The sequence below is a fragment of the Hyposmocoma kahamanoa genome, unplaced genomic scaffold (genome assembly GCF_003589595.1).
Source record: "Hyposmocoma kahamanoa isolate Upper Pololo Valley unplaced genomic scaffold, ASM358959v1 202, whole genome shotgun sequence".
NCBI classification, from domain to species: Eukaryota; Metazoa; Arthropoda; class Insecta; order Lepidoptera; family Cosmopterigidae; genus Hyposmocoma; species Hyposmocoma kahamanoa.
In genome coordinates, this window is record NW_020653726.1 from 18,165,693 (window position 1) to 18,179,072 (window position 13,380).

A 13,380-nucleotide genomic window follows, 5' to 3' on the forward strand; every position below is an offset into this window, starting at 1 on the left:
CAATTGAAAATTTTCAAACAGTTACCCAACACTAGCGATTTATAACATAAACAGGTGGTCGTAGGTTGCAGGTGTTGGTCAGCGGTCACTGTTGAATACGAATGCAAAGGATGGATTAGACGAAAAAATTACACCTAAACTATGGGGCGTGGTAATGTGTAAATAAATTCAGGTATAAAGTGTTAACGCACTTTTTCTTTATTTTTTTGAGTAGGTAGAGACCACGACTTTCCGCTTGCCACGTTCATGACACACATCTTTCGTCTCATTAACACATATTAATGCCTTCATACACGGTAGTCAGTTGATGGCACTCTATACAAGGCCTTTCTTTAAGATGTTCTCAATTTGGTAACGGTAAGTTCGCCTTGCCAACGTGCACGCTCACATTCGTTTTATAAATTGGTTTGGTCCATCTTCTTTCATTCGTCCTCTCTACATATCCGAACTATCTAAGCATCCCTTCTTTTTCATATTTTCTTCTTATAAGCGGCAACGCACTCTTATCGCAGCGGGTCATATGACAGTGAAACTTAACGCTAGCGTGTGCGTTGCTTACTATCCCCTTGGATCGCAAGCACGACTCTCTGATGATCCTTATCGTACATAAATTTAGAAAGTTTTGATTGTGAATAGCCAGGTTAGGTACACAGATTGGTGACCGCAGTGAATTCTCGGTTACGATTAGTCGTTTTAATTTAGACGACCAACGGTCACCAGGTTTATTATTATAATTGATATTATTATTTTTGAAACACAATCTATAAACAGACCCAGAATCATTATTTTGAACGCTACGCTCTAAGTATATATACGCTATTGAAAGATGTTCCCCATCTCAACGTGTCCCTATAATAAATTCTCCAAGACGTAGACGACCACATACGATAATCCACGGCTAGATGTACTCATTAAAATGTTACCGTTAGTTTACACAGGGTTTGAAACAAAGGTTACTTGGTTGCTGAAATTGTCTAATGTCATTTGGCTCGACCTCCAACTAAGTTGCTTGCGTTGGTGACCGACCATACGGTTAGTGGACGAATGGTAATGCACAATTATTAAAAATAATCCGTGACTTCCTGTGTTGATCGACCTTATGGTTCACGGATGACTGTTACTAGTACACTGTTCGCATATAATCGGTGGTCTCTTGCGGAGATTAGACAGACCAAACAGTCCATCGACGACCAATTATAACCATAATTTAAAGTCACTTTCTATGTCCATTGGAGGTTTAAAAGTATTATTACAACGATATATTTAATACTTGTCAGTGTATTCCTTGGTCCATGGTTTCTACTCACGCTCCACCTAAATCTGTTATAACTCCAAGTAAAATCGAAAAAGCGTCAATATCGTTCCTAGAAAATCTTCCCGATGATATCCGATACACCCTTTGAAGCTTTAAAATTTCCACGTCTACTGTGCCGACGGATCAAATCCAAGAATATTGAGATGTACGTAAATATATTTTTAATATCTTGCGACCCTCAAAAACATCGAATTTAGATCGAATGTAAATTTAAACACCAATACGCGTGGGTAGACAACCCACACAATAGACTAATGACCTGGTGAAGGTTCTGGGAATCCTTTAGATGCTAGCAGCGCGATACCGATAGTTATTGCTATCGTTGAGTTGACGTCTTTCGGCTGAAATAACGATAACGAATTTGTATTTCCCTTCACAGCTAGCGAGAGGTATTAGAGGTAAACGTTCAGAAACGTTCGTAACATAGAAATTAAAGTCATAGGCACATACCGTCACAGGGAATTGCGTAATATTCCATGCAGAATAAGCGTTCTTTTTTTTTACGTAAATGGCAGTTGAAAAAACTTGCTTAACTTGGATAAAAATTGATACGAAAGGATTTCTAGGATAGTCTGATAATAATTTGTGGTCAAAATGTGTTTTTGCAATTTCTAAATATGGCCGCCATTAAAGAGGTATTTTAATTTTTTAAACAAAGTGACAGCGGAGGGCGAAGCCCGAAACGTTGCGAAGAGGCTCTATTATGAATACTAGATCTCACAATTGTTCAAAATGTAAGGCATACTTCCCGATGTAGTGGAAATGAGATACCTATAGCGTTGTTGTATATCGACCGTCTCTCTGCTAGATTACTTTTTCTTGGAACCTATACCAAAGAGAAGTAATTAGGCAAAAGAAATAAGGCCAGACATTCACACAAAATTTCTGGTCTCAAATAAGGGAATTCCCTGTACAATGAACACCTGAATAACGATAATTCTGCGGGAAATACCCAGAATACCCAGACCCAAACCAACTTCGAACCCAGACCCTACTCATTAAGCGCCCACAGTACTAACCGTTGTGCCACCGAAGAGCAAAAGTACGCTCCGCAGTCTAAACCCGACCACGCGCCACCGTAGGTGGAGTACAGGGCTCGTATTCTATGCAGATACATAGGCCTAAAGTCAGAGGAGGTAACTTCAAATATATTCGAATTAGGCGCCAGTAAATTAATTGACCTAATTATGTAGACAGGTAGCATATCACTAGACACCCCATTCTCCAAAATAAAGATTCGAATCATCGACTTTTCAAATAAAAGCAACGATTCTCTAACTTGGCTACAATGGCTCTTATTCTCACTTAATAATAAACTATCATCTTCCATTTAACCTACACTGTAAGCCGATCTCGATTAAATAGATTTTCTCCAGGTAGCGTCCCCCCATTTTAACAGCTTTTCCCACCTTGCCCTTTACAAGGGCTCCAGTTCTCTGATTGATGGAAATGGAGACTCATTAACCTTGACCGATTTAGCTGGGACTCATAAAACTGAGATCTAATTTCAGTACTGTTGATTGAAAATTGACTTGTTTTCGTGTTGAAGGTAAGATTTGTATTACAGATGAATAAACTTTTCAAATGTATACTGAAAAAACATGAACATTCACGCATTTTTCCTCACATTTCTACTTGCCGATCACATATTTCGCCTTATCAGCATGCATAAATATACGCTCTTGTCGGTTAAGGGTACTTTTGACCTTCCCTTTCCCTAAGACGTCTTCAGTTTATTCGTGGCAAATTCGTTTTCATCGGCCTTTACCAACTTGTCAGTTTACACTCGCCTTATAACATGTTTCGTCAATTCGTCTTTTATTCATCCTCACTACATGTCCGAGCTACCTTAGTATCCTTTTCTCTATCCTTGTCACAACCTCTTCTTCCTCCGTATCATCAATATTTATTTTCTTTCAAGATCGCGATTTATAACTTCGAAGTGATTGTTGCCGGAAAACCATTTTAAATGAAGCCCCGATTTAACTACGACAGGAGTGACGCAACGGCGATCTATGACAATGACTACCAACGCTGACGCGATTCGCCCATAATAGGCGAATATCAGTTTTGAGTTGTATGTACCTCTGAGAACTCATTAATAAAGTGATGTGATCTTTATTACACAAAACAAGAAATAATGCAATTAATACATAATGATAAAATCGTAAATAATCTGAATCTGTGCTTTTAACACTTAAAAGTATAATAGTGCTATTTACTGAAGACACGCTACTAAACTTAAAACATCAGTTTTAAAAGTTTTTGCCTGTGTGTTTGTGTTCGCTAATTTCCACAATAGTTGAATCAATTCGAATTTCCTTTTAGGGGGTGCATTATAACAAATTTGGATTAACATTTAGTATCTATTTCATGTAAACTGATAGGCAAATAAAAAAGATTATATCCATTTAAAAGCGTGTCTAGCTGGCGCTTAACGTCACGCGTGCACAAGTCGGACAGACAGATTGGGTATACGTAAAAATAAACTACTATAAAGACATTAATCATCAGTGGTTCTACACATAAGTCATTGACATTATATGCCTAGTTATTTTTATAAAAGCCTTAATAACGTTTTTAATTGTTTTAATGATAAATTAAATTGAAGTCTTTAAAATACTATAAGTGCCAAGACAAAGTTATTAAATTCAAAACGTCAATGGATATTTAAAGAATTCACTGAACATATAAATTGTTATTTCTATCCATTGAATCAAATATTAATAAAACTCAAAGCAATGTTAGTAAAACTGTGATGATAGAGATAATAACTAAAGTAAATAAATCTTCCCATGATTTGCGAACATCCGACGAAGTGACGCGTCAACTTGTTGCTTGTTTCCAATCAAAACAACAGGCCGCTGTTGTGAACTACCGTACAGGATACAGGGAGTAGAGGTAAATAAAATATTAATCTCGATGTTTTTCGGTTGTCGTTAACTAATTATGTGAGACCTTTAGTAATCACTGGACCACAAAGAGGATCAACATAATCAATAAGCCAATAATATCAGATGATAGAATGGAATTGGATGTTGAGGAGCATTACTGTTCGTTTGTTTAAATTGAAACAAGATAGCCGTACGTAATTGTAAATTAGATGATATTATATATCACTCGAATAAAATCAGTATTCGCAGAAATTTCAGAAAGGATGCCGGCAGTCTTACTTCGGTGACACATATTTTATTCATGCCGCGATCAAATGAAAAGGAAATGCGATTGACTTTCAAAATCTAAACTTAAACTAATTGAGGGAGTTTGAATTATTTATTGCGTCCCTTTAATTGTAAAAGGACGGTCGTGGAGTTTATTTTTGAATTTGCTAATACATAGCCTCTGCTTGGTGACATCTATAGCGTAGTAATGACAACTGAACACAATGGCGACCATCAGTTAATAGAAAGATCATTTGATGAAATACTCACGACATCAGAACCAGAAACCAACGAATATTGTAACTAATAATACTATTGATGCCATACAAAGTAATAAAATTGAAGTTGTAGAAGAGAAGTGGCTTATTTAAGCAATATGTATAGGCTGATATTATTATATATACGGGAACAAACAAAGCTAAGTAAATATCATAAACATAATAATTTAGTACAGAAATGAAGCAATCCATAAAAACAAGGTTGATCCTAAAACAACAGATAGGAGAGAGCACAGCATCTCAGTTATTGATAGCATATTATACGTTTATAAATTTTAATAAAGCTCGCAGGGCCCGAACCATAAAAAGGTAGGAAGCGCAAAAAATGATACACATTACTCACAGACGTGAAGACTATTTTCTTTGTAAAAGGAGTAACCATAACGTGCATATTCATAAGCAACCATTAGTTTTTGCACTAAGTGCTGTGTACTTTAATTATAAAAATAATATATCTTGCTCCATTTTACGTTGATTACGTTTCATTTACATGTTTAATACTGTATTCGAGTAACCAATTTCTTTAAATTTTATTAATTAAAAGTTCAATGTGACTATGAATAATAAATAAGCAGACTTCTCATATTCAAATTAGAATTATTTGAGGGTTGTGGGGACCTTGGGTTTGGAGTAAGTTTATGACGTCCAGATAAGCATGTTACAGCGGAAACATTGTGAGGACACCAGATTATCTAAAGATTTATGAAATTTCCGAAGTACGTCAGACAGGCCGGTTGTTAGACAGCAATCTAATCCACTTTCAGGAAGACATTTGTGTTCAGTGAGAAATTTATTGAGTACAGCACATCCTGGTTGTAGGGTTCTATATCTGTGTAGAACTAGGTAGGTATCACCACACGAGCCATTTCGTCATTGTAAATGGTTAATGCGAACAAAATGATGTCTATGTACAAAGAGCAACCCCTAGAGTCTCATACTCGTTCGTCAGGGAAATCTGCCTTAAGAATAAGCAGCAATGTTTAATCAGTTTGTCGATTTCTTGGAAATAAATATTAGTGGGTGGATACAGCCAACACATTTTTTAAAGTGACACGTGTAATAGTTGCTGTGGTACTCAAAGCTTTAAATCGCAAAAATCTGAGATGCACTGCTACTGTTGGCAACTCCCTTAGGCCTGTAGTTTTACCAGGAGTCATACCCTTCAAAACTGTGTTGCAGTACTTCCCTAGCTGAATTCTTTCACAAAGAGCTCTACTGATGCCCAGCAGAGATTCAAGGACGGCAAGGTAATTTATCATTAATAATATTTCCTTGGCATCACTCATGACATCAATTTGGAAACGAACTTTATTTAAATTGGCTCTGGTGCTCATGATACAGGGGATTCCCTAGTTTGAGACCAGGTGATTGGTGTGGTTGTGTAGCATAATCTTATTAAAAAGTATACTTAGACGACCTCCGTGGTCGAATGGCTTGCGTACCGGTTTTCATGGGGTCACAGTCTCTGAGGTCCCAGGTTCGATCCTCGGCCGGGTCTAACTAAAAAATCTAACTTTTCTATATTGTCTGAGCCGGGTCTAAGTGTTTGTGGTACCGTCGTTGTTTCCGGTTTCCATAACACAAGCGCTTTAGCATTGAGACCGAAGCAACGTATGCGATGTTGTATAGTATTTATTTTAATTTATTTATTATATTTGGAATAATTGTTATCCAAGAATCAACATTCCAGTTCTATGTTACCGGCTGAGCTTTAATACAGTAACGGCGCTCTTCTCTTTAATATTGGTACAAGAAAAAGGACGTAATTCAGGGTCGTTTCTAATTTAACGGGGTCATCGCTTCCCTCAGTTTTACAATTTGATTCAACCCAAAGACGGGCACAGACTTTCTATTACGTGGTTAAACCTGGAAAAGCATTTAGTATTGCACGGATAATTTCCATCCAATTATATAGTATTTGAGGTCAAAAATTTAAATATTTTTGATAATAAGTAATAAGGCCACATGACAACTTTTCTATGAACGAAATAGTTGACAACTTTTTATGCTTAAATAGGATAGTTGTTTCATGTAGTTTATATGCAAATATGATATAAGTTCTGTCCCAGACTGTAACCCCACTTATGTTGACACATCAATAAAGTAACAAGAAAGATCTACTGTTCATAATTTGCCTAAATTTACGTACTTAATTAATATACTTGTTTATTAAATACAAAAGCGACATGAGTTTGGGTGGACATCAATGTAAGTTCCCGAGCGAGTTGCTCCTTTAAATATTCTAGATCTGAAGTCAAAAATATCCAAACCGGAGTTTTTCATGGATGGCCTAGTTTTGGACTGTGGTCACATGTGATCAAGGGTACTTGTATAATTATGCGTGTGGACATTTTTCGTATCTGGTATTATAAATAACATCTCCTGTTTAAAACATTAATCGATTTATTATATACAATAACACGTGAAAGATCTGGCTTGAAGGAGGATGTGGTGACTAGAATAGAAAAAAGAATATTGAGGTGGTTTGGGCATGTAGAGCGGATGGATGTAAGAAGAATTACCAAACAGATTTATGATATAAATGTGAATGGAAGATTTTTAAAAGGATGTCCCAGTAGGTATGGTGGCGTTCCGTGGCCTAATCTCTCTGTGGAACAAGGGCGTGAGCTTATGTATGTATGTATGTACTTACATAGGGCGCATAATAAGTTTCCGGAACTGGCCACTTACATAAACAATATTTAAAAGTAATAACAACATTTAAAAATGGAATTCTTTGGCTATAGAATATAGTTTGTTTCATGTAACTGTCATTTGTTTTTACATTGTGGCGTCATTTTAGAAATTGTTTGTCTGCATCACCATGGATTTAACTCGTGAAAATTTTCGTAGTATGATTTTTTACGACTTTAAGTGTAATTTAACAGCTCAGCGGAGCTTCCCTCGGCTTCAAACTGCTTTTGGCGATGAAGCACCATGCAAGACGACAATTTGTAACTAGTTTGCAGAATTCAAACGCGGTCATGTGAATCTCAGTGACGAATTTCGTGATGGTCGCCCGTCCACTGCTGTGAACAACAAAACATCGATGCTGTGCGCCGTAACATCAAAACAGACAGGCATGTGACATACCACGAGAGATCTTTAGGCATAGGCATGAGTCAAATATAATCAATATCACACAAACATTGGGTGTGAAAAAGCTGTCCTCTCGATGGAACCCATACAATTTAACTGAGGTTCAAAAAACAGATCGCGTCACTGGGTGCAATGCCATGCTTACCAGATTCAAGGAGGACAACGTTGACCTTATGAGCCATCCCGCGTACAGTCTTAACCTGGCATCTTGTGACTTTTATTTATTTCCAAAAATCAAGAACCAGTTACTCAGTCAACGATTTTCATCACCTGAAGAGGCTGTCGAAGAGTACCAAAAATATGTTTCAGAGATTGTCACCAAGGAGTGTCGTAAATGTTTTCAAATTGGTTGATTCGTATGAAAAAGTGCGTTATCTAACACGTAGTCTTCAATTTTTTAATATGATTTTTCGATCAAAATATTTTTAATGTAGTTTTTAAACTTAGGAAATGATAAACTTAATATATGCTCCGGAATCTTATTGTAAAAACGTATACAGTTCCCCATAAAAGAGCTGTTTACCTTGGTTACACGAAATCGTGGTACCATGAGTTTGGACTTAGCTCTAAGGTTAATATTATGGATGTTATAGTTATAGTATGGATGATATTATGTTATGGATACTTTCTTATTGAAATTATGTATATTTTTACGGGCACATAAAATATTAGAGTAAATGTACTGTGATGCCACAGTCATGATACCAGTCCACTTAAACTTTTCTCTGAGAGAAATCCGAGAGCCTAGACGGTACACAGAACGAATCGCTCGTTTTTGCAATACAAATATGGTTTGAATATCTGCCGCTTTACCCCACATGAGAATCCCGTAGGACATTATACTATGGAAGTAACTAAAGTAAACTAGTCTAGCAGTACTAACATCGGTAAGCTCACGTATTCTTCGGACCGCGTATGCAGCGGAGCTTAATCTGCTGCTGCTGCTGCTTAGGTCATTGTCTTCCATCCCGGTGAAATGTGGGTTGGAGATTTCATGCATTTTCCAAGCGTATCAAATGGATATCTTCCTTTAGCGTTAGAGGTATTGATTGCTACTAAATATTCACAAAGCACACACACACATAGGCACATGCCGCCGCAAGGATTTGAACCGTCGATTTCTCATTTGAGATTTAGTAGCAGTAGAGGTCCTTGTAAAAGAGTTGGTCCAGGAAAGCACTGCCACCTTACCTATTTCTGCCGCCAAGCAATAATGTGAGCATTACTGCGTTCCAGTTTGGAAGGGTAAGGGTGCCGGTGAAGTTACAGGCACATAGGACTTGTCAACTTATGTCTCAGGGTGACGGGCGCAGTGGCAGTGTTCCTCAGTTTTGATTTAGAGTTCTGAGTGACACTGCAACTGTTATGAATAGCTTACCATCAGGCGCATGACTTGTTCGCCCTGCCACTTTGTATAAAAAAAAATATTAACAGCTAATACCTCTTAAGAAATTTGTGCTATTGCTAAAAATTTACAATTTGTCCGCTGAATTCAAATTTTGTTACTGCCAATACCAACCCTGCCTACGTTTCCACAAATAAATTAGTTACGAATTTGAATGAGCTGCATCTTTCTAAAGGCTCGTGTTCAACTGTGGTGAGTCTATAATTTATTTGAAACATTATATCAAAAAGGACGAAATGATCGCGACAGCACATTAGTATCAATTCACATTTGTGGAATTTCACAAATTCACCTGAACTGATATGCCTTTAGGCTTTAAAAAGAAATAAAAGGGACGTAAAACTTATACGTCCAAAGGGAAACCTTTCTGATGACGTATTAAATTTCGAAATCGAGCTTCTTTGCTCGTTTGCACGCGGCGCAGATTTTCTGCGAGCGTACTGCGAACCGAGATAAAGTATCTGTAAGATGTCTATTCGACTGTCTGTTTAAATAACTACGTCTACATTGAACCAGGGTTGTTGCGAATACCAGCATCCGCATCCGCGAATAATCAGTATATATCAGCATCGATGAAATCATTTTATCCGCAATTTTTCCGCGTTCGAATTCGAGTCCTGACATTACCTAAAAGGCACACTGGAACAATTTACAAACCTTTCAAAACCAGAATGTAAGCCGTAAAAGTAACTCAGCTGATGTTTTAAAGTTAAAACTTTGATAAAATTCCAGAACGATTAAGCTAGGCAGATTGATTGTTTTCATGCAGATTGAGTCTTTTGCTAATAAATGTCCCAAAGTCATTAAAAAATATTTTATTACAATACCAAAGAAAATAGAAAAGAAATGTATATTTCTCGCGTTGTTTTTTAAATACATAACATTAGCATCCGCTTCAGCTTCCGCAGATGTTAAAGTCGAAATATCAGCACCCGTATCAGCATTCGCTGATGTGTAAAAAACATGCATCATCAACAACCCTGCTTTGACGCTCTCGGTTTCGTTTGACGTTAGCTCGACACTCTAAGTTCATTCAGTAGTCTTACCTATTTCCGATTCATTGTCAAACTCTAAACAATAAAAAGGTATTAAAGCACATCACATTACAAATATAAGATGGAACATTAAAGCGTAAAACACACAGAGAGCCGGGAGCACGGCGGGTCTAATTCCTATGGACTAAATATTTATATGGACGACAACACACCATGCGCGGGACACGCCCCTGTGTGAATGTGAAGAAGTAGAGAGAACGTGAGGAAAGGTGGACTTACTTTTAAAAGAGATGTTCAAGCCAAATCAAGGCAGCGAGAATAAAAGTCATAACCGGGACACCCACACACGAGACAACAACAGTGTGCGAAAGAGAAAGTGGGAGCAATAAGAAGCAAATATAAGTACCAAACCAAACAGATATAAGTACCAAAAGTAAAAAAATACTATGTTAAGTCCTAAGACGTTTAGGGCATAGTTTGTTAAGACGAGTAATGTAAGTCCCAATATCTCCATATAAACGTAACAGCACGACTTGTCCGCTTGCACGTCTGCCACGCGCCACCGTGTATACCGTGACGCACATATTCGCATAATCTAGCGGTGCACTCGCTTTGCATATCGTGGTTCGTCTCACGCGCCATTTATTTTTCGCTCGGTCGGTCGTTCACTCGGTATTTATAAAATTACATCAAATAGTAGTTGTGTTGATGGTTGTTTGAACAAGAGTGCCTCAAATTCAGATTTGTTCAACACTTAATTTTGTTTCATAGTCATACTCCCACAGTCGAGACATCAATCCGCGATACTGGTATAAAAATATCAATTATGTTGACAAAGGTTATTTCAAAATTACGCGTGAATACTTTGTTTAATATCTTAATTATTACGAATTACATGCACAACCTGTAGGTACAACTCTGTCTTCTCTTGTTCCTCCATCTGCTGCGCCCTCGACAAACCTCCTTCGTTTCTGCCACTCCCATAAATCTCTTCACGTATGCCTGTTTATTCTTGGTTCTTTTAACCCGGCCTTTTTAAGGACATCTTCAATCTGATTGAGACTCACATTTACTCTCTAAACTTGTGTCGTCAATCTATCAACATTAATTATTTGTATATGTCCAAACCATCGAAGAATCCCCCTATTTATCACACATCATCTTTCATACATTTCATACAACTAAAATAGCAATGAGACAACCCTGCCCTCCGAGAGCCGTGTAGGCATTGCACTGACGACGAACAAGCGGGAGTTGAACTACTTAACGTATTATACTATGTCTGGGCTGTTGTTGTGTCGTAGAGGCCTAGTCTAAAGACCTTACCTGTCACCTTCTCCTAATAAAATAACAAGAGGAAAATGTCGTTTAATCATATTTAGCCCGAGAGGCCATTAAAAGTTTTTTTCTATCTAGTATCAAAGTTTTAACAAGCTTCATGATCGACGAGATCTTCGATTAACAACTGCGATACCTCCAAAGGTAAAATTCGCAACTTTCAGATTGTCAACTTAATCTGATGTTGTGTGTGTTTCTTTAATGGTTAAGTGAGTGAATTAACTAAACATTTAAAAAAGATGCAATGACAATATTACTCTATTATAGAGTAACGTAAGTTTAGTAGCAGCATAGCTTTTTGTGAAAGAGTTTGACCAGGGAAGTTTTACCGCCAAACAGTAATATGGGCATTACTGCGTTCCGGTTTTGAAGAGTAAATGTGCTGGTGAAACTAAAGGTACATGGGACTCAGAGTGACGGACGCAGTGGCAGTGCACCTCAGATCGTTGCAATTTAAAGCTCTGAGTGGCACTGCAACTGCCATGGGCAGGCGTGATGCTTACCATCAGGCGCGACTTGTTCGTCCCGTCACTTGTTAATAAATAAAAAGAAATATATGCCGCGATTTCGTGTTTAATAGTCATATATCGACACATCCGTAGAACAAAGATCTATGTGCAAGACTACTTGTTCTCAGGACAAAGTACATTTCGTTCGTTCCTTCTTCGCTGTGGATGTCAGATCGACCGTTGTTCGATTTTGTATTTCCGAAACGAAATAAGGTACATAAATTGTCGAAACACCTTTTCATAGGCCTTAGCTTGAATAACTAAATTATGCTCGTAACGTACTTATTCTCTTGTCGCTGTATAATCACATCGGAATCTGTTCTTCGGATGAGTCGATATATAAATCGACTGAGACACTACGCTTACTACACAAGAACATTAATTATTTACTAAATTAAGTTCCGAAATTAGTTTGAGTTTGGTGTTCCGAATACTTTTCATAAAGTTCAAATTCAAAAGTAAAAACTCAATTCCATCTTACGCTTTAATTATACACCTAGATGAGCAATAAAATACAAAACATTAAAATTTGAAAATATTTGCCAAAACCTGAATCATGTCCAATGAAAAAGATAAACCGAACCTGTGAAATCGATTTTCAACATGGAGCAAACTAATTTAAACTTTCCTGATGAAAGTCATGAATGTTTGTACATGATATCGAAGCTAGTGGATAACATGATGTAATTTCATGTTAACAAATTTCCTACTTAATATCCTGAACTCAATAGTTTTAAATTTATTACTCATTTTGAGTTCTCAGATTCTTGCGATCATTACACAATGGAACTATTTTTTCGGATCTATGTAAATCGCGTACATTTGTTTTTTTGTCACCCGTGACCATAGAACATAGGTCTGAAATATAACCAATATTGTTTGTAAAAACAAATGTAGGCGAATAATATCCGAAAAAAAAAATTCTAATCTTTTTTATTTCTTTTTATTTTATTTTTTATTTATCTAACAGGAAGATGAACAGCTTAAAACTAACTTAAATGAAAATAGTAACGACTGAGAGCCAATTATAGATCCTCACAAATAGAAATATAATAAAAAACACTTGGATACACTATTTAAGATATATAACAAAACATAACTTATTTATAAAATATAAAAAAGACAATTGCAGTTGTAATTCACTTTAAGTTAAAGAATTGCCCACTCAATGCTCTCCTTGCCGAAATCGCACTCGTATTAAAAAGATCCAGATCGAATGAATTACAAATAATGTTAAAATTGTTACTTGCACGCCACATAAACTCATTTTGCCTATAATT